The sequence below is a fragment of the Lissotriton helveticus genome, chromosome 6, assembly GCF_964261635.1.
Source record: "Lissotriton helveticus chromosome 6, aLisHel1.1, whole genome shotgun sequence".
NCBI classification, from domain to species: domain Eukaryota; kingdom Metazoa; phylum Chordata; class Amphibia; order Caudata; family Salamandridae; genus Lissotriton; species Lissotriton helveticus.
The window spans coordinates 1,443,676,488-1,443,695,511 of NC_136067.1; positions in this window are offsets into that span (position 1 = coordinate 1,443,676,488).

The window sequence follows — 19,024 nt, forward strand, 5'->3', positions numbered from 1 at the left end:
GGTTGCACCCACTGTGTAAAAAATCCTCTTTATTCTTGCTTATCACTTTAATTAAAATTCCTGTCCGGCTGGACAAATGTCATACATACTATTGAGCGTATGTCTATCATTTTTGCGAAAGATCCCTGAACTACTAGGGACCCCTACCTCACCAGCGCGGCACCGAGAGCCCTGCACCAGCATCTACAGGCCAGCATGGCCCACAAGCTGCCTGCCCACCGCCAATGGCAGCAGCGAGGAAGGAAGAGGAGCACCTTTCCAACATAGTTTGAGAAGACGGGGCCTGCATCAGCACTAAAGGAAGCCCTACACCGCCCCCCTCAGCCCTACACGTCTTGTTCCCCAAAAGAAGAGGGAAGGCAAAAGTAGCGGCACCGCAGTGGGAGAAGAGACTACCACAGGAGGCCTCCCTGTGGACATTAGTTCGAAGTAGGACTACCTCCTACCGCAATCACAGCACCACCTGGCTCCACACTGCAATACCGCACCCATCCCGGACAACTGCTGCCTCGATGCAAAGATAGAAACTGCCATGCAAACACTGTTGCACCCACAGTGACGGCCTAGCACCACCCAAATTGCTCCCAGAGAAGAACAAAAAGTAATAAAGAGCTGCGGTGCCCTTCCGTTCTCTGCAGCACCGCGCGTTCCTACCTGCAGATGGGGGAGGGTTCCTCTGTTCATGCTGCAAGTATCTGTGACCAAGTGATGACGGTGACTGCAGCGCCATCGAGCGGTCACGTTTGCACCACAAGTGGCCCTGAGTGTCTGAAGAGAGGCCTCACATATCGGTCATTTCAACCTAGTGACACCTTGGAGCAGAGACAGGACAGCCCTGCTACCTGGTTCGGAGAGCATGTAACGCCCCACCACCTCGGCCCAAACAGCCAGGCAGCAGCAGAATGAGGCACAAGCCAGAGTTTGCAGAGTACAGCGGGCACCCTAGTGGCAACAGGCCACTGCTGCTCTACCTCCACAATCGGAGTTCTGCAAAAGAAACCTGACAGCACTGTCTACTGCCTTGGCTTTGTGCTGAGAAAGAAGGAACTGGTCATCCCCTGCTACAGTCCAGCTGTCCACTAAACCAGCTTGCTGTGAATGAGAAGCGGCACTGCACCAAGACCATTCCCTAAGCAGTGAGTCGTACGCAAACCAAGAAAAGAGACTAAGTACTGCAGCAAGAGACTGTGAGATAAAACAGCCAAAGACATCAAACCCCAGCAGAGAGCATTTAAGTATCTCAAATCTGCCTCAGCCAAGACAGCAACCGAGAGTCTATTTGGAGCCAAGGACGTACAGCATCAAGCAGCCAAGCCACAAGCCCACGAAAGGTGCAAAGAAAACATGTGGGGCGCCGTGCAACCCCCAGTAGCTGTTTGATGCCACTACAAGCGAGGTAACTGCACCACATGCTTCCAGTAGTGAACAGAAAGCACCGCGAGCTAGAAAACGGGCATGTAAAGTGCCAAAAGAGGGTGCCCACAAGCAGGACTAAGCACACTAGGTCAGAGGTGCACAGAAGGCTGCACTGAAGAGCCAAGCAGCACAGGTAGGAGCGCAGGAGAGAGCGATACCTCTCTGAAGAGAAGCAATGCTGAAACAGTAAGGGGCGGCGACAGAATGGCCACCGTTGGCCCAGAAATCAGCATGTCATACGAAGTGACCGGCCCTGCCAAACATGCCTGAATGGAGGCAGGAGCAAGCTCTTCGACTATGCAGGCTCGAGGCACAAGCACTACACCCTCGAGCGAAGGAGAGGCAGTAAGTGCTCCTCTGTCTAGGTAGTGGAGTACAGAGAAGATCCCAGATGAAGGAATCAGACCTGCAAGAGGTCCATGCAAAAAACAAGCCAAGTCTTACCGAAGGACAGACCTGTGACAGGTCCGCAGCAAAGAAAAGATACAGTCCTAAGAACCAGACATGACCAGCGAGATGTCCATGTGGAGTGAACATGAGACAAATGGCAAGACGCCACATCACTGTGAGGAACCTGGTCAAGAAGGGAGAAGGGTGTGGCACGATGGCAAGACTGAGGACTTATGCCACTAACAGGGAGGGCATCTATCAACACATGCCGGCCACAAGTGTGCAGAAACGTCACTGGAGACAGCTTTGCGAGAGGACAACTGTAAACCACCAGCAAGCATGATCTGCGTCCAGACCCCATGCTTCCAGTGCGACCCTCCACTCACCTGTCACCAGCTGCTTGGCAATGATGGCATCCTGGCTAGCAACTGCACTCACCAAAAGACAACCACAAATGGCTGCAAAGTCCCTCCAGTCAAGATATTGCCATCTGTAACCCAAGTATAAAAAGATAACCGTCATCATTACCCAGGTGCATCACCAGGACCACCTAAGGAGCATTGCACCACTATAGTGTATCTAAACTCCTGAAACGTCCAGAGATCAACAAGACGTTCTTGGCACCATGAGAGGCTGACCACCAAGAAACCCTCTGTGTGCCCCCATGAACCAAATAGAGCATACTAAACCATTAAATAATTCATCATTGTGGTTGCAAGAGGCTGGTCGTGGCCCTGGTGGAAAATCTGCAGTGACCCCTTGGCGCGTCCTGCAAGAGGCCCCGCAAAGCCCATGCCGTTACGTGGCAATCCAGAGGCAAGGGCCTCAAGGGAAGACCAGGAGAGGGGAATTCCGACAAGAGAGATATGTCTGCATCAGCTCCACGACAGGCACAGGAAAGCAAGGAGGTCACGAATGGAGACTGGTCATCCAAGGACTATCCGATTATGGCATGAGAACCGGAGTCCTAACACCAGAGCACACAGACCCTGAGACAATACCGTTTGCAGCTACAAGAGGGATTTGGTTGTGGCCCTGTTGGAAGTTCCTCAGCTACGCCTTCACACAGCCTTCAAAAAGCCTGCATAGTCCAGGCAGTGCATTGGCAGCCCAGCAGAAAAGTCCTCAAAGAGTCTCCAATGAGAGTGGAGTCCTAGCACGAGAGGGAAGTCTGAAGCTGCTCCACCACGGGGCACTTGTAAACATCATCACCTTCAGGGAGGATCATCATTTCATCAATGTCGTCCTTGGTCCTTGCAGGTTGGCCTCCCATTTAAACCTAAGAGCCTTCATGAAGATCTCCAAGAAGACTTCACCACCGCTCCAGATGCACCCCTATTGAACTGTGTAAATAGTCTCCAACATGGGACTAGCCTGGTCTGAACTATATCTCTGAGAGTGATTAAAACCTCCTGGCCAGGCGGCCCAGAGATCCTGCAGTGCCGGCAGATGGCCTGAAGAGACTCAGGGCCTCATTTATGAGAACGGTTGCATCGCTGCATGAAAACAGTAATGCAACAGTTTTCACTGTGCCTTCCTTGAGACAGGATGAATGCGCCGTATTTAATGTATGGCACTCCATGTCGCAAGGAGTTACAGATACGTCAGTAATTCTGACGTATTTGTAGACGCAAAAGTGGTGCATTGCTGGGGTATGTCTGAAAACAGACACAACTCCAGCAATGTGTTCTTTCACATGGGGCAAGCCCCATGTGAAAGGACCTGTGTCAGCCTTACACCTGCTATGAGGCAGGAGTAAGATATTGACGGAGAAGAGTTCTAGAAGTGTCACAGTTAAATCTTTCAGATTTCACTACACCACTTCTGCGACCCATTAAAGCCGGGGAATGCCCACCCTGCACACATTATACCTGACGCAGGTATAATGTAGCGCAGAAGTTTACAAAGTGACACATCTGCTTAGATGCGTCACTTTGTAAATATGGCACAACATGGCACATTATTTATGCAGCTGCAGAGTCACAAAAAGTGAACCAACTGCGGCGTAAAATTGTCGCAGGCCTTCATAAATAAGGTCCTCAGTGGTGCTGTGTTTTTGTTATTTGTTTTCACTATAGATTGGACTTTGTTTGGTTCTTTTCCAATGAAGTTGGGGAGCAATGTAGTGTCCTCCAGGACACGTTCTAGTGCTCAAGGGTGAGATGTTATACACTATACACCCACCCAGCACAGACGTCACTGGTCAGGTGACCCTGATAATAAAAGGGGTCGGGCGCACGTGCCCTTAGCCAATTAGCCAGTACCCTACTACTGTGCCCATGTGTGTCGTTCAGCAGCATGTGGGCCTAGTGCCCACCACATCACAGCGCCCCTCCACTATTTGCAGGGGGGGCCTGGCTAGGGGAGGACCCAAACCAAAGGGATTTATATTATCTATATATATAAAAACGAAAGTATGTCTGTCTGTCTGTTTGTCCTTTATGCATTACTGTACCATTCATACAATCGCCATGAAACTTTGGGAAGTTGTTGAGTACACTCCCGCGAAGATTTCTGTCAAAATTTTTTTTTAAAAATCGGCCCCCCAGGGCCCTCATAATCTTTCGAATACTGAAATAGACAGCGAATTTGCGAGCATCGTCGACAGTTATGACCCCAAACGGAAATCGATTGGTCAATCTACATCAAAAGCACGAAAGAAAAAGGCATTACGAGCTTCAGAAACAGACGAGCAACGGGAAGCAAGATTAGAAGCTGTTCGAATACAAACTGCTCAAGCCCGTAATGCTGTTCGAATACAAACTGCTCAAGCCCGTAATTCTCAAACGAACAAGCAAAGAGAATCAAGATTGGAAGCCGATCGAGTACGCACTGCTCAAGCCCGTTCTTCTCAAACGAACAAGCAACGAGAATCAAGATTGGAAACAGATCGATTACGCACTGCTCAAGCCCGCTCGAATGAAACAGGAGAGCAAAGGGAATCAAGATTGGAAAACGATCAATTATGCACTGCTCAAGCCCGCTCGAATGAAACAGGAGAGCAACCAGAATCAAGATTGGAAGCCAATCGAGGACGCACTGCTCAAGCCACACTTAGAAATGTTTTCAAAAATAAAATGAATACGTTTCAATAACAATGACATAATGTAAATTTAATGTTATCATAACGAGTTTCCTTGAATTTCCTTTCTTCTGAGATCGCAGCCACGCGCGACGGGTAAGCTAGTTAGTAATAAATCTGTTTAGCACTTGTACTAACAAATCCTAGACATACAAATGAGCAATGATACCCACCACCTACAAAAATTAGACACTGTGAATTCCACCCCCATAAACAGCGTAGATTCCTGTTAATTTATCACACATACGGTTCCAGTGTATACAAAGCTTCCTTGTTTTTTTTTGCAGATTTATATAGCGCAAACTCGACCTGAAGGTATTGGAGCGCTTTACATAAGCACCAGTTGCGTTACACAAAGACACATTTATTATTTGGTAGGCGCGGGGAGATTAAGGGGCAGATTTACAAGCCCCTCATGACACCTTTGCGCCGCCGTTGCGTCACTTTTGTGACGCAGAGGCAGGGTAAACAATGTACCACGTTGCAACACATTTACACAGTGACGCACTAGGTATGTAAAGGCCTTCCTGAGCAATGCTTGAGTTGTGTCGTGCTTGCAACATGACTCCAGCAATGCGTGACCTGTGCACCAACAGATGCGTGATGCAAGTGTCAAACCTTGCGCAATGGTGCGCCGCATTGTAAATGCTACACATCCATGGTCGCGCAATGTTTTTTTTGCACGGTGCAAGGAATTTGACGCATCTCTGCTGTAACGCAGAGATGCGTCAGTTTCTTGTAAATCTGCCCCTATGTGATTTGCCCAGAATCACAGGATGCTGACCCGACGCCCAGGCTCGAACCCGATCCCTAGCTCCAAAAGTCGGCAGCTCTAGCCGTAGGGATACATCCTCTCATCCTTGGTTAAGCTACGTAGGCTACATATTCTTAAAATGCCTCTCACCCTTTATATCCGACTAAAGGGTTTTTACAGGGCTCACAAGGCAGCCCAGCATGCACCAGGTTTGCACCCTGACACAGTTTGAAAGCAGCGGGACCTATTGCCTGCGCCTGTCGCTGTTCTCGGGTAACCATCGCAACGCTGACAGCAAGACAAAACAAATGATGGAGTGAGAGGCCAGCGACTTCCGGTCCCACGTGCAAGACATGACGATTAAACACTGTGCGAGTTTATATTCCAGAGAAAGACTTTCATTTTATGAGTCGACTGCATTATCGCCATATTATGGAATAGTGCGTGAGAACCCTGAAGGTGGATGGAAGAAATGTTATGAGCTGGCGAGGTCTCAGTCAAAACATATAAAACAAAATATAGAGTGTATTTAGGTCTGTGCACAGAACGTTCTGATCTCACAGGATGCAATTTTCTCCGCGAACCTTGATCCATGTTCCGCTGTTTCAGGTGTAACTGATACGCTGCATACCGTGAATCTCGTCTAATGTAGACCGTAAACCGGTTTATTTATATAAAGCTTTGTCGTTTCTGGGAACGGGCAGGTCACGGAACATCTCCTCCCGGTTGTATGGCAGCGATACTCTACATTCTGTCACGAGGACCTTCCTGGACCTCTCCCAGTTGTAGTCCACGCTAAAGGATGGTATTCTAAAATGCGAAGCCAAACTGATTACATGGCAGTGGTGCCCTTGAAATTATAAATCAATCTTTAATTTATCCATTTATTGTCTTAGTCCGGGGCAATTTTGAGTGACCCGTGTAAAAAAAGGTGTCTGGCCCCGATCAGCTATGGTAAAAGTCTGTTTTGCCCTTGTAAGGCCATATAAAAAGGGTTGCAGAAGTTGACTAGCACAGGTGCAAAGTCACCTCACCTACAATTTACATAAATGTGTAATAGCAAATGCAGGATTTACTTTCTCCAGATTATGACAATTCTGTAAATCCCTGATTTACTCAGGGGGCCTGGAGATGGACTGAAGCTGAAGTGGACACTTGTAGGCCCTTTTCAGGACCTTGGAAGGGCAACAGTGTCTGTCATAAATCGCCATGCTATGCGATTCAACTTTACCTCAGGTAAAAGCCTAACTAGGCCGAAACTGGTCTGAGGTTTCTTATTTTGCTGTTCAGAGGGACTAGGCCTAGCTGTTCAGGCTGGACTGTATTGGGGCAGAATCAAGGCGGTCCGCATATGTTGGTTTGTGTCTACGGTGGCATGATGGCCAAAAAAAGGGAGTGAGATGCAGCCCAGGTATTTGAAGTGTCTGAGAATAAGTCAAACATTCCACCTATTAGTTTTTGTTTTCTTTATTGAGACACCCTAAGTGCTACGGGCATGGCTAGAAGTGGGCCCAGTGCTCACTGTGCCATCAGACTCAAGTTATACCACACTGACAAACTCTTGTTGGATTATTCGTAGGTCCCCCCATTGTTGTGTAAAGAGATTTAGAAAGTTGGCATTTTCTTGTCCTAAACATTTGGGAGCCTATTTATGGGAAACTAACACAGCGCGGTGCCGCAAGTTTTTTTGCTGCGCGATGCTGCATTAGTTTCCAGGCACAGGGATGCAACATATTTACAGCAACATGTTGCATCTCTGTGCCTTTCCCTGCGCTGGCGCACAAACTGCTGCCATGCACCGATGCAGGCACCCTTGCACCATGGTGCAAGGATGCCTGCGTCATGGGGAGATTCTTTTTGTGCAGGAAGGGGAACCTTCCTACACAAAAACCATCACTTGGGGTGATTTCCAATGTGTGCTGTAGAATGCAGCACACATTGAAAGAGGAAAAATCAAGGAGAAATGAATAAATTTTCCTCGTTGCGCCTCGCTACGTCACCCCTGCAGTGGCGTAGCTTCCTGAAGCATTTCCACATTGGCCATTGCTTGTAAATCAGTGGTCATGAAATGGGGAGAGATTTACAAGCATACGTAAAGCCACAAAGGGTGGCTTTACGTATGCTTGTAAATTCCCTCCAGTTTAATGGATCTAAGACGGAGGTGCTGTACTGCTCCAATGACCGTGTCCCGCGTGCACTACCGGACGATTTCTGGCCCCCTTCCTTCTCCGGGGCAGTGACTGCAGCAGAGTCTGCTCGAAATCTGGGGGTCATGTTTGGCCCCAACCTACAACTGGACCTTTTCGTTAACAAAACCGTAGCCACCTGCATGATGCTGCTCCGGATGTTGCGGAAAGTACTACCACTGCTCCCAGCGCAGGCTAGGCCTGAGGTAGTGCGGGGCCTGATCCTAAGCAGATTGGATTACTGCAATGCACTGCTCCTGGAGGCGCCTAGTACGCTGGTGGGCAAACTGCAGCGGGTCCAAAACATGGCAGCTAAACTGGCACTTTCTCGACCGCGCGCTGCCTCCTCCACCATGGCATTTCAGGATTTACACTGGCTGCCTGTACATCAGCGTATCCTTTTAAAGCATCTTGCCTGGTTTTTAGAGCTTTACATGGACAGGGCCCAGTTTTGCTGCAGAACTTATTCTCTTGGTATTCCACCTCTCAGAGCCTATGCTCCTCCTCTGCCTGTTTGGTGACGGTCGCCAGAGTTCAGAGGATAAGGATGGGTGGGCGGTCGTTTAGTTTTGTGGCCGCCAGACTTTGGAATTCTCTCCCGCTCTTGCTAAGGAGTCAGGTTGAATTCCCAGCTTTTAAAAAAGGGCTTAAAACCCATCTGTTCCCAAGAGCAGTCTGAGCTTTGCATCGGTGGTTCGGCTTGTTGTGTCAAAGCGCCAGGATACCCTCCGGGTGACAGTATAGCGCTATATAAGTATGCAAATACATACATATATACATACATTTCATGCAGCAGGTTGGGCCGTTGGTGCGTCACACAACGTGACACACCGACGAGCAAGGGGCTCATAAATAAGCCACTCGGTGCCTGCAGAATGCTCCTAGGACACATGACTTGGTGCAGATGGCAAATGGCCCTTGTGTATTCCTCACAGACAGCATCACAAAGGAGGGTCTGTGGGTTGGCAGGATGGGCCAACCTGCCCTAATAGGAGGGAAGGAGAGTGAGTACAGAACTGTCACCTACCACAATTGCACTTCAACGGCACTGGCCCCGCTCACACACGAAGGACTTCACACCAACCTATTGTGCCCCAGACAGACTGGGAGTAGGGCAGGGAGGCATGAAATGTCAGACACCTCAGTAGGGGGATAGACTCCAGAAGCTTCTCCCACTTCAAAGTGGGTACCAGGTTTAAATATAGGTCCCTCAGGCCCACACTTCCGTATACTCCTAGACCTGTAGATACTACAGAAGAAGGACACCCTGCTGCTTCTGGTCTGCCCTGCTTGCAGAGAAGGAAGACTGGATCAGTTCTTTTCATCCCTGGCTTAGTGACTCCAAGGGTCAGCTGACAGACCTCCTGTTCTGACCTACAGCGACATAACAAGCTCCAGAGGCCTCCCTGCAACTGGCTAGCTGACCTGATGTCTGGCTCTGCAACTGGACCTACAAATTGAACTGCCTGAGCCCCGCTGGCCTCTGCCAAAGTTAGCCCCTGATCCCCGAGAGGTGCCTCCCCAGGTCCTTGACCATTGGCAGGCCTCACAGTGCTCTCCTTTGATTCAAAAAGAAGAAATTCTGACGTTTTGGGCTCTTCACAACTTCAAACGAGCTCATTCACACCAAGATCTTGGCTCCTGCACCGACTGCCAATGCAAAGCTCCGGTGAACTCAACTCTGCGCTACAGAGACCTTCAGTCAGGACGGTGACTTGAGAGCCTGCTGTGACCGCCAGCGGAAACCTCTTGCAACAACCATTCAGATGGCCAACAGGATCTTTGCACTACAGCGATGACCGTCCGCAATGCCTGGCCTGCTGTCCGCGTTACAGTGACGACCATCGGCAACACTCTCCCTGCTCCTCGCTGCCTCCTCCAACATGAACTGGACTCTTTGTTCCTGACTTTGAGAAGATAACTTTTTCAGCACGACTAACCTTGTCACCAGCCTGTGTTTTATTGCGGTCGGCCTGAACTTGTGACTTTCACCCAGTCTCGAACGACTAGGTAACCGTGAGTGCAGCTTTTGGCTTTTAGGTGCTTTACTTACCTTAAATGTTTGAAATTGCATATCTCCGGGTCTACTGATTGGATTTGAATCATTTTGGGGTCAAAATATTTATGAAAATGTACTCTATGTTGTTGTTGTGGGATTATTTTTATTACTGTTTGAGTGCTGCATAAATTCCTTTGCATGTTGCCTCCAAGTTAAGCCTGACTGCTTGTCTGCAAAGCTGCTAGAGGGTTCAGCACAGGTTAATTTAGTGATTTGTTGTGGTTCACCCTGACAAGGATTGTGGCTGTTGTTTTGAGGAGGTCCCACACCTCCCTCAACCAACAACCCAATTTCTCATTCCTCCTCAAATCACCCATTGTCAGATTTCAAAGTCTACACAACCAGTTAATTTGAAAGTGCAAAAGTGCGTTAACCTTCATAAATATGCCCACATTCAAGTCCACTCAAAAAGCTCTTCACTGGCTACCAAGTGCCGCCAGTATCATGATTCATAGTTCTCCTGACCGTATATAAGGCCTCCTGGAAAAAACACTTGAAGAAACTAGTTCCACACTATACCCCTGTCAGAAACCTCTATGCATCAGCTGAAAACGTAATTCATCAAAACTTGTTCAAACAGATAAAACGCAGAGGTGTGTTTCGCCCCAATATTATAGAGCCCCTTCAATACTTTCTTACGGTTAGAATCCAATCAGGAGGAGGAACCAACTGTAAAGGTTAAGTCATGTTATGCTGAGACCAATGTTACTGACCAATTGTGCTCTGTCATCCCTTTCGTAATGATTAGCTTCAATCCCAAAATCACAGCGGCTGGGGCTACAGATATTGGATATTCAAGGTTCTATTTAATATGGTTTGGCACCTGTTTTTTGAGTAGGTTTTCAGTAATGGATATGACCACCAAACATGTATCTCCTCTCCTGCTAGACTGCATAGTCTCCACCATTTGTCATCTATGCTGGCAAACACAAGTTTGACCTTATTTGCAGTTGGATATAAGAACAGGCAAAATTGCTTAATTTCTTTTTTGGAAATTATGTGAAATTCCCCCAAATTTATGTGAAATTATGCTTTATTACGTGAAATACAATCCAGAATTTTGTGTTATATTTTAGTTTGAAATTTATCTTTGAGTCTATTTTAGATGTGAGGACTCATTTCGCATTTAAAAAAAATACAAAATCATGTGTGACTTAAATAGCAGTTGTTAGTGTTCAGTATGCTAGCTTTTTCCCGTGATAGCTTTATTACCCAAACAAAATGGGCGGGGTGTATTGGTCTAATCTAGGAATTTGCATAGCAGTCATAATGTGAAATGCCAGAAATTATGTAAGATTACACTTCTGAAAACAGAATTTCACCATGGTTAGTTGGATAAAAAATGTAACAATAACTTTTACATGGTTTCCTGTTTTTCACACTGCAGAGCATCTTCAGGATAGTCCTCCATAACTTTTGCCATGTGGGTTGCGCAATCTCCAAACTTATCGACTTTCCTCACTTGGCCATGTAGGGCTTAAGGCAGATATGTGTACATCTCTGAAAAGATTGCATACATTTAGGAAAAGAGACCTTTAATGAAAAACATTTGAAAATGCTTATTGAATGGTGTCAAATAGATTACACCTGCATCCCTGTTAACTAAGGAGAGAGCCCAAAGTCCAAGTTGTCAATATCTTAATGTAATCTTTCTTTCTTATTGTCACAAAGGGACAGGGCATAGCGAGACAATGGAAGAGAGGGAAGAGGAAGATGACGCCTCCCTCCTTATGTTTCTCCTCTCCTCTGTTTTCAGTTCCCCACATACTGCCTACCTCGACACCAGCTGCATCCTAGAAGAAGACAGCCCCCTTAAGGAAGACAACTTCCTGGGATCCAAGCATGCTCCCGTCATTGTGTCACAAGCACAAATCACAGCTGATTCTTGGAGCATGGACCCTTTGAAGCCCCGACTCTATGGAGAAAACGCCATCACCGTCCTGAGCAACATGGAAAACTCGAGACAAGAGGATCGACAGAGAAGGTTTTTGGACGAGAGGAGTATCGCCGAGGAGCACGGGTCGATAAACTCAGACCTGTCAAAGACTTAGTCCCGGAGTAGGTCTCGGAGAGCAGAGGCGACCAGGGAAGTGAACAAGCCTTTGCAATCCAATCAGCCTCGCCTTTGGGACCTTATATGTATTTAGCTATGCAGCACATTAGCCTGGGTGCGGAAACATCTTCTGTTCTTTAACGTGGAGGGAAAGTAAGCACCAAACTGCGTGACATGCCAGGTATGGGAACACATGGAGAGGAATATTGCCTTCCAGCAGGAAATGGTATAGGCCAAAGCTCTGTTTTTAATTTAAATCAGGGCCTTCGGTGTTCATATCACTGAAAATACAAGATTTGAAAAAAATATTATTGTCTATGGGTGCTCGTCGTGGAAGACAATTTCTATGGACAGGAATCTAGAGAATGCTAAAGTGATTCTGGTATTTTACTGACCTGTGCTGGTCGTTTTCTATCAAAAGAGTTAAATAGAGGCACTTGCCAGAAAAAGTAAAAAAAGAAAGTCCCTCAGCAGAAAGCAATTCTGGTATTTTACTGATCTCTGCTGGTCGTTTACTATCAAGACAGTTAAATCGAGGCAGTTGAACAGAAAAAAAGTCCCTAAGAGTAAGAAGACTAGTCCTAAGGTTGATCTCCAGAGGCCACAAAGTACATACACAAATAAGTGTATAGTAAAGTATATATAAAGACATATATACTAAAGTATATACAAGAGGTCTCGAATGCTCAACCTAACAACACTGCAAATTGACCAGGCATGTTCCCAGAGAAACGTGGCTTTACCAGGGAAGACTGTGGCTGGGCGGATCGAGGAGGAAACTACCTAGAAGAACCTAGGAGAAAGGAAAGGACATTGATTCAAACTAAAATCCCATTTGAGAAAATAAAACGAGCATAGAAAATCAGCAGTGTCATTTCCCTTTGTCATTTCCATAAGGTGCCACACTTATCTAACACTAAGTCCCTCTTACAGGTCTCAATTGACTTGCTTTTCCCATATAAAGAATGTCACATATAGTCCTATTGTTCCCATCTTTCCGTTCATAGAATAGGTTGCCCTCCAGTGCAGGAGTACAATCTAGGATGTGCTGTATTTTACGTAGATGGCAAGTGAAATGTGGTTATCTGTGGCCCTCTTTGAGACTCATTCCCTGAAAAAAATTGCTTTATTGCAGGTCATGGTAATGCATTATGCACCTTTATGATTCATTTCTGATAAAGGAAGTTTGGCGGGGTACATTGTGCATGGGCACATTTCGGTGGAGTTCTTGGATTGTCCAAAAGCAGTTGGATGTACTCAACACATAGGGTTTAGTGCACAGCGACACAATGTGCCCAGCACACACCATATAATCTCTGACTGCTGTAAAAAGGCCTATTACTCTTGTTTTGCTTTCCCTCTTGTGCCACCTTGTGCCATCCAATCAGAAAGGGACAGTGGCGTACCCTGTAGGCATCATATTTTGCATTACAGTTTTGATAGAAATTAGGAAAATTGCTATCAGCGGCTTTTCCCACTTGGCAATCAAGAAATAAACTGAGAATTAAATTAGGTAAGAAAATTAGGCCAACTGATTAATTTTGCACCGTTTTATATGCGGTTCCAAACACATTAGATGAATTGGAACATATTTTTTGCACATTTTACAGGTGTTTTAAAATATATTACCAGCATGTTTTTTTTCTGCAGAAATCCACTAGCTTTTCTAACACCCCAGGGTTTAGTCCAAATCTTTGAAAATTGTTTTGCTGTAGCAGGAAATAGTGTATGTTCCTTTAAGAGAATGTATTTATTTATTTATTTATTTTTGTGTTTTATAGAGCGCAAACTTTTGTGCTGCTATGCTATGGCTTCTCTCGGGCATACCTCCAAACCTTTTGAAACTACAATGATGGTAAAATCAAGGGGTTTTGTGGGATGAGAACTACTAAAATCACTGGAGATAAAAAAACGTTTGAAGGGTGAGGATTGTTTTCACAGCTCGTCAGCTCCTTGAAGCTTTCGGGAAAATGTTTCCTTGTTTAATGTGCGAAGACGAATCTAAGGACGGTGAAACCCCCCAATGAGGATGAGTTTAAGTATGCTTTCAATGTTGAATGTTCTGGGAAACCGAGGGTCTATCAAGACCTAAAAACAGAGCCCTGCGTCCTATCACACATTGGGTTTCCTTTGTCTTGAAATTATTTATATTTTTAATCAATTGTGATCTTCGTCGAGGCTCATGGAGTGTTAAACAGCAAGTAAATTATGTAGATAAAACAAAAATTACTTTGTTAAACTGTATGGCCATTTTAGTCTTGCTTTCAAATATGAAGACATAATGGTGCATCATTTTGGGAATCATTTTGAAAAATATGGTAGAAGGTTGGGTACCGACTAATGGGTTTTCAGAAGATACCAGTATTTTTGTTTGCTCCTGCCACGTTTTTGGATTCTGCATGAAGGAGTTTCCGCAGTCGATGCATTTGATTTTAGAATATCAAAGCAGGCAACAGGTGTTATGCAGGTAGATTGGAATACAATGTTGTGCCCACATAATGTGTTGTTTTGCATTATTCCAATATTGATTATTTACAGGCAGCACCAGGTGTATTAAAAAAGCGTGCACGTTTCACATATTGTGAATAAATTAGCCCCTGGTAGGGCACCATCACACTGCAGACTAAAAAGCGTAAAAAACAAAAAACAAAGCAGCAGGGCTTTTCCATCTATGCACCCAGGACCTGGAACAACATCCCTGTATCTATCAAGACTGGACTGCCCCAAAGCTGCTCTGATTAAGGGAAGAGTCGACGATGCACCTCTATGAAAGTACTACATTACAATGCAGTATCAGTACACTTCTGCTCCAAAAACCTAGCATTCTCTCCTAATAATTGGTAACTGTATGCTTGCTTTTGACTATGCACAGATTGTCCCTGCCTTTAGGCTAGGTGTGCGCTATACAGATACCACATACATGCATTCAAACATACATAACATTTCAGTCCATTTCTTTCAAATAAGTTACATTTCACAGTACATTCATTTTGCTTCGACTTTCACTGCCTTGCCCCACGATGTCTGGTTCCATGATGTCTGTACATCTCTTCCAGTTATCTAACTGATCATTTCCAGGGATGAATCTGCAAAATGGCAGCACAGTCTCTTGAAATGGCGGTCACTCTTGGATTGCAGGGGTAGGGTGAGGGCAGTGGCGTAACAAAACTGGAGGGGGCTCGCATGCAAGATACGTCGAGGGGCCCCCTCCAGGCTCAATCAGGAGCTCTTCGGTCGGAGTATTGTCCTGAGGGAGGCCCCTAGAGCTTGGGGCCCCCGCACCGCGGCGGCTGCTGGGGCCTGTGTTACCCACCTGGGTGCTGAGTCGCTCTAGCCTAGATAGCAATCTGGCAGTGTCAGAAGTGCTGGATTGGCAGGTAAGTGTGTGGACCAACAAGGAGTAGAGTAGGTTTTCTGTTACCTTATTTATAGAACACACTACCCTCCTTTTATAGATTTGAATTAGGTAAGGTACCCAACAGAATAAAGTCTTGCAGAGGAATTCTTAACCTATTTTAATACACTGCACTCACATCTACATTTGACTAGGCCCTCTCACCCCCACTGCACCCTTACAGCAAGGAACAAAAGATCTCCAATAAAGAGCCCCTTTAAGGGTGCCCGTTGGGCATTGCAGCACCAGCCTAACGAGGAGCAGGCTCAAATGATGAAGCATGACACCTAGCTTGCTGGGTGTGTGTGAGCCATAGTTCCGACAGGAGGAATTCCCCTCCTCCTCTCTTTTAGACCCCTGTTTTACATGCTCCACCAGACATACTTGTCCTGGTAGTTTTCGGTGAAAAATATTTCACCTAGGAACTGTGTAACTCCTTCTTTGTTTCACAGGTCAGTGTGTGGACCATTTTTTGGATGTTTGTCGGCCTGTTTCATGGTCTGGTGAGCTGGTTCTTACTGCTCGTTTCCCTGATGTTATCACAAACATTGCCTGCAGCAAGCACACATACATGCAGTCTCACATACGTAGGGTGACCAGATAATGAAAACCAAAAACCGGGACATAGTGCAAAAATAAAATAAGGGCTACCATGTTACATCAACCTAGAGGCACAGAATGACAGAGCTCATCAACAGAAGCACAGAAGAGCCACTAAGAAAATAAATACAATAACATGTTTAAAACCAGTTTCATACCTATTAATTAAATTGCTTTCTGCTAGCAAATGCTAAATAGTCCTGTTTTGGAACAAAAATGACTCTCTCTGTTTTCAGTCGACCCTCTGAAAACCAGGACGTGAGCCAAATTTGTCAAAATCTGCTGTGACATCTGTTGAAACCCCGTGGCTGTCCTGGCAAATCCAGGACGCCTGGTCACCCTACCCATACCTTACAAAACACCCCTTACTTGGAAATGTGACCCATTGTTTTAGCTGATTCGCTAATGGTGACCACTTATATTTTGGTGCCTATTTTCTGTCACAGTTAGACCTCTTGTAGAGGTGTAAAGTATAACTGACCCCCACGCCTAGCACAAAATGAATGTGTCCTCATGTAACGCAACTGGTGCTCATGGAAAGCGCTCTGATACCTGATTTCGGGTCAAGTTCGCGCTATATAAAACTCGGGAAAAAAATAAATCTTTTTTTTTACAGCAAACAATCGGAGCAGGGCGGTAAGCGCCGAAGAGGTGCCTCCATAAAGACAGGAGTGTCTCCCAAAAATAACCCTTGTCGCCACATTGTTTGGGAAAGAAACAATCACTGCCTGCATGACCAGGGAAACGTCTATTTTTACCACTTACTGTGGGGATTCGGGCTGGCATCGTGTCAAGCCTGAATCAAAGCAAAGGTTAACAGGAAAAAGGTGTCGAGTGACTTTTTTTTTTAACAGCCATAAACCCGTGGGTGGGTCGCGATCAAAGCGGATGAAGAACAGAGAACATTCATAACTCTTTCTGATGGGAATGTCATAAGCTCACTCTATTTTTATCTGTAAATTGCAATCAAATTAAAAGGTTCCTCAAGTTTGTCCGAAAGAATTTGTCAGGATTAGAATTGCAAATAATTGTAGTTTCAGTACAAAGGCAAATCTAGTGACATAAATATTTATGGGCTTCATTTATGAGGCCCTTACGCTGCCATTGCGCCACATTTTGTGACGCTGTGGCAGCGTAAAAAATGTGCCACACTGCGTCATGTTTACTAAGTGATGCAGCTAGACAGATGCATCTCTTTGTAAACTCCTGCACTACATTATACCTAAGAAAGGTGTAATGTATGCAGGGTGAGCGTTCCGATGCAGAAAAGCCTCGTAGAAGTGGCGCTGTGAAATCTATGAGTTTTCACTGCGCTACTTCTATGGCGTCACTCCATAAAATCCTTACATCTGCTTGAAGCAGGCATAAAGGTGAAGCAGGCCTTTTCACTTAGGGCTTGCCCCATGTGAAATGACACTGCTTGAGTTGCATCTGTTTTCAGACACACTCCAGCAATGTGCCATTTTTGCGACGACAGATACGTCAGGATTCCTGACATATCTGTAAATCCTTGCGACTTGGCGCACCATACAGTAAATACGCCGCATCCATGGTGTTGCAAAGTTGGCGCAGTGAGAAGTGTTACATTGTTGTTTCACCCCAGCGATGCAACACTTTTCATAAATAAGGCCCGTAGGGGCATATTATCAAGTAAGGGCGTTACATTATCGCCGCTTTTATCAGCAGGAAACTGCAGATTAAGCGGCGATAATGGGCTTGATAATATGCTCTATGAATGCCAATCGAAGCCCATGTTAGATGTGAAGACATCTAACATGGGCTTCGATTGGAATTCATAAAGCATATTATCAAGCCCATTATCGCCGCTTTATCGGCAGTTTCCTGCCGATAAAAGCGGCGATAATGTAACGCCCTTACTTGATAATATACCCCTAAGTTATTTTTTCCTCGAATTTGGCACTCCACAGAACTTGGGCCAAGAGAACTCCCTGCTTATTTGAACAGGCTCATACCCTTAGCTAAGTAATTCCATAGTTGCCCTATTAGCATTTTTATACTAATCAAACTCAATTTTATATAGAAGAATTCAAGTTTATGTTTCAGAATTCATGGATATTTATCAGATTATAGATTGAAAATGATTCAATTTGTACAGTTTCAATAAAAGCTTCATTCAGCTTCAAAACTAATGCAATTCCATTCAAAAAGTTAATAAAAAGAAACACATATTATTTTACCTGATTTTGATAAGAAAGGCACTGTTTTCTTTCTTAGATAATGGTAAGTGCAAGTGTATACCAAGGACAGGCAAATGGTAATGTTTTATAGGAAAGGACATTTTATTGGAAAAGATAATAAATGTGGTACTAAAAGTTTAGGGCACAATCAGGAATTCTCCATCATGCGATCTTCATCAATTAATACCTGCTAGATTAATTCCCACGAGTCTCGAGGGGTGATGGAACCCTTATTAATACAAATATTTAAAAGTATATTTAAATATAATTAAAATGACAAGCGAGGCATTTGCAAATCCTTGAACCGTTTGAAATTTAAAAAGTTATATATTGTGTCAATGGTTTCTAATTAAAATATTTTTTGCTAAGGGCTTTTTTGACGGGGCACCCAAAGTGTACCGGGTAGGTCTATGTTTGAACTTGGCACCACTGGTAGTGAAATGCAGTGTTAAGGACACAATGCCTGGTCCCATTTCAGTAGAAAACGACAGCAACAAAAACCTTTGTTGGCCTAGTTCAAGCCTTTGATCCACTTTTAGATACCCTAACTTGGTGTACGCCAATCCTAGCTATGAGACATAAGACACCCTATATCTTAAATGATTCTAGTTGTCTGGTATGTTGTTTTGTCTGTCATACCCTCAATATCCTCTTTGATCCTACTTTGATGTTCTTGCTGTCCTTCAGTTAGGCCAGCCAAGCCCGGGGATTGAACCAGTCTCAAAGCTTAGGCCACTAAATGGGGGACCTTCCATTCCCTTTGTACTTTTGAATGAGGGATGGGGTTAGCATGGATCCAATCCTACAATTACAATATTCCAGTCTGTCATTATTTTAAAAACAATGGTCAAAACGGAATCCTCCCAGGCACGCAGAACTTGATAACATAACC